The sequence below is a fragment of the Gorilla gorilla genome, chromosome 4 (genome assembly GCF_029281585.2).
Source record: "Gorilla gorilla gorilla isolate KB3781 chromosome 4, NHGRI_mGorGor1-v2.1_pri, whole genome shotgun sequence".
NCBI lineage: Eukaryota > Metazoa > Chordata > Mammalia > Primates > Hominidae > Gorilla > Gorilla gorilla.
The window spans coordinates 178,359,372-178,363,393 of record NC_073228.2 but is presented as its reverse complement, the minus strand read 5'-3'; the positions used below and the strand labels follow the sequence as shown (position 1 = coordinate 178,363,393).

General features: G+C 44.6%; 1 pseudogene; it reads right to left on the bottom strand.

The window, feature by feature from the left end:
• Positions 1-245: 245 nt before the first annotated feature.
• On the bottom strand, positions 246-735 carry LOC101131340 (small ubiquitin-related modifier 2-like; annotated as a pseudogene).
• Between the last annotated feature and the right edge of the window lie 3,287 nt (positions 736-4,022).

Genomic DNA, 4,022 nt, shown 5'->3' with positions numbered 1-4,022 from the left:
ATTTTTGCTGTTGTTAAAACAGTGAGAGCAAAATAACTTACTGGAATATAAAGATAAGAGCTGAATGAGCATGCCACTAATGGAGGAAGGGGATATTTTCACAGAATCAGTATTTTTCCCCATCCCGTCTCCACTTGATGTCAATCAAAACATACCATTGGCTGTTTAGTTTAAAAAAATGCAATATGCTTGTGCACATATACCAGTTACTATATATACAATAAAGGAATGGAGGAAGGGGGAAGTGAAAGAACAGAGAAAACTATACGGTAGTAGTCAGGATGTGGTGGAACCAAATTGCAGTTTTCTAATTGCGAATGTAATCTTGGTCTTTAAAGAACAGAGTCCTGGAGTGAAGAAGCAGGTTCCCTTTTCAGTAGACACCATCCGTCTGCTGTTGGAACACATCAATTGTATCTCCATCCTCCATTTCCAACTGTGCAGGTGTGTCTGTTTCATTGATAGGTTGCCCGTCGAATCAGAATCTGATCTGCCTCATTGACAATCCCTGTCATTCACAATAGGCTTTCATTAGTTTAGTAAGTGGTGTATGCCTCTTAATCTTAAACTGTGCCACAGAACCGTCCTGCCCCGCCACCTTCAAATTAATATGATCGTTGTTCTCAGTCTTGACTCCTTCCTTGGGCTTTTCGTTGGCCATGGTGAGCACCGGAGTCTCCTCAGCTGCCGCTTCACAAAAGAGGTACCAGGTCCGTACCAAACAAGCACACAAGCAGCACCAGGAGGATTCATTCTACATTTTATGAGCGTAGGAACTATTCTGCATGTGCCAAAGTGTAGAAATCCTAAAATGAGTTACTTTGCACCTGTCTACCCCCATTGGAGTGAGAGTGTCATGAAGGTGGGACAGGGAGCTTGTCTGTAATTAACTGCTGCTCAGCCCCTTGCATTTAACACAGTATCTGGCTCATCAAAGAAGGAAGGAAGGGTTAAATGAATGAATGGCATAATCTCTGTCCTCAAGGAACTCACCCTCTGTAAACACACCAATGCAATGTTCTGCAATAGGAGCTCTGAGAGGGAAGGAACAAGGGACTCTAGAAATTAAGGGAAGGGGTACCTGACCCAGCAGGGGGAAGGTCAGAGAAGTTTTGAGAAGGACGCAGTGATATATGAGCAGGGACTTACAGGGTGAATATAGTGGGTCAGCCTTCAAGGCAACAAGTATTGAGAGGTGGAGGGAACAGAATGTGCAAAAATAGGAAAGCACAGAGCACAGACATGGACATTGCTCCCTCACTAGACTGTGGGCTACCTCTTGCTCACTGTTTTCCCAGAGTCTAGAGTAGTGGTTGGCAAAAACTAGACATTCAGTAATTCAGTAAGATTTTGTTAAATGAGTACGTGGAGGAGTAAGGAATGAAGCTTTAGCTGTGATGTAGACATGGCATTGAATCAAGCTTGAATGCACTGGAATGCTGGGGTGAGGATAGAGAGGAAGGGATCTCTCTGATAGTGGTTTGAAATTAGTGGAGATGGTAGAGATGGGTTGGTTGGGTGAGCAAGTATGAACACGCTCTGGCTTTATCCTATCCTGAAGACCATATAGGCTCTGTAAGGAGGATCTCAAAAAATCTCAAACCCAACTCCTGGGACCTTCCAGCTAAACCCCAGAAACACACCACCTCCTCTGCATTTTTCAGCAGAGCAAAAGGTTCTAGGCTATTTGGATTCAAAAGATTATGTCAGCCTTTCCCTGATTTAAGCCTATTAGCTCAAATTTAGAGGCTAGGAGCAAAGCAGTCAATCAGTATCTACCACGTTCTCTGGCGCACTTAGGGTAATGATTTTATATACTCTGCTCTGTTCTTGAGGTTGGGGGTGGGGGTGAGGGGCAGGAAACATTATTTCCTCTATTGAAATCCCCAACTACGTCTATCATTCAGTCAGTGAGTTGTACGAGGACTGTGCCATGCCAGAAGGCTTTTCCATCACACTTATCACATCTCATGAGGCAGGTGCTATGAGTGCCGAGTGCCAGCCTCTGTTTACTCTAAAAGCTGAGATCTGAGACCTTGTGCCTGCTCCCAACACCTGTCATGGTTCTACTGTCTTGTACTCTGTGAACCAACCCTATGCCACCCACAGTGCATCTGGGGCCCTGAACTGCCCCAGAGGGGAGATGTCCTTCAGGAAGACTATCCTTCCTTTTGTTCCATCATGGTAAACCTGCCTTTCCCTGAATAACTTTGTCTTAGGTTTGTTCCATAGAAGCAGAGCCTGGGATAAGGATTCTTGTGCAAATAAATTACTGAGGAAGTATTCTGCCAGAAAATATGGGAAGCAGCAGTGGAAGCAGGATAGGGCAGGGGAAGAAGATAACTAAAATGTGGTTTCCAGAGAGTCCTGATCCGGGGAGGAACTCTGGAGCAGGAATTGCACTCCAGGGCTTATCCCACCCAAAGGAAGGGAACTGGCTGTCAGTCCTGGCCATGGGAAAGTGCAAGGCCAGTGGGGTGGGTGGTGGGTGGTGAAACTCTGAGGCAGCTCTGGTCAGCCCAGGGCAACCCCCAGCCCAAGGCAATCCCTAGGAAAAGGAAGCAGACACCCAGCAAGGGTACTGGGTGGGGCACTACCTGCTGACCGCCAAAGGCAGATGCTTTAGAGGTTATCATCTCAACAAATAGATCCAGCGCCAAATCCTACCTCCTCCACTCAGAGCAAGTGACCTCAGGCAAGTCACCTAACCTCACAGAGCCTCCATTTCCACTTTTGCAAAATGGGAATAGTGTGAATTTCTAACTTCCAGGATTGTTAGGATTTAGCAAGACAATCCAAGTGAAAGAGGTTAGCATAATGCCTGGCCCTTGGTAAATCCTGACAGCTGTTACGACGTTTCTTGCCACTGCTGCTATCCTAACAGGTTCAAAGTTAGAAAAGGTTCTGCCCAACTGGGGTTCTGATCTTTTGCTGAAGGATTCCTTATTCCTCTGAAGCACAAAGGGACGTTTTGCTAGAGGGTAACACTGGAAAAAGAGTATGTTTGTGCGTAGTATGCATATTTTTGAAAGCTAAGCTTGGTAGGAGCCTAGTTACAAATCTGGTTGGCATTTGGCAGGTCATGACACATCCTTGGGGTCCAAAGCCTCCTAAGAACTTCTTAAAAAAGAATGAGTTGTTCAAACAGCCTTCGCCAAGAAGTATGTCAACAGTCAATACCTTATTTCCCATGTGAACATCATGCAAATACAGAGCCATAAATTGCTTGCAAATTGCTGTTGCCAGTTAACCAGAGTACTTACAGGAGAAGCTTCCTTCCCTAAATTCTTAGCGAGTTTTTGATATGAAATGTAAAGATTGTTACTATTAAATTTTTATTTTATTTTGAGACAGAGTCTCGCTCTGTTGCCCATGATGGAGTGGAAGGAAGGAAGAAAGGAAGGAAGGAGGGAGGGAAGGAGGGAAGGAAGGAGGGAAGGAAGGGAAGGAAGGAGGGAAGGAAGGAGGGAAAGAAGGAAGGAATGAAGGAGGGAATGAAGGAAAGAATGAAGGAGGGAAGGAAGGAGGGAGGGAAGGAGGGAAGGAAGGAAGGAGGGAAGAAAGGGAAGGAAGGAAGGAGGTAAGGAAAGAAGAGAGGAAGGAAAGAAGGAAGGAAGGGAGGGACAGATGTTCTAAGTTAGAATGGAAATTACCACATTAAAAAATGCAAACTAACCTATGGTGGTATAAAGCCGATCAGTGATTGTGTGTGGTTGGGTGGAAGGGAAGAGATGGATTACAGACAAGCTTGAGGAAACTTTTGCAGGGGGATATGTTTGTTATCTTGATATTGAGGGTTTCACAGGTATACAGATAATGCATTAAACTGTGCTTTTTAAATCTGTGTAGCTGTTAGCTGTCATTTACACTGTGAAAAAGTTGTAAATAACAAAATGAATGACTTCCCTGTTTTTTAATACTATCTTTTAAAAAATTGATGGTGGATATGTTCCCAGCTTGAAATGTAGGAGCATAAGATCTGTCATCAGCCAATAAGAAAGGACAGCTGGGTGTCCTGATGT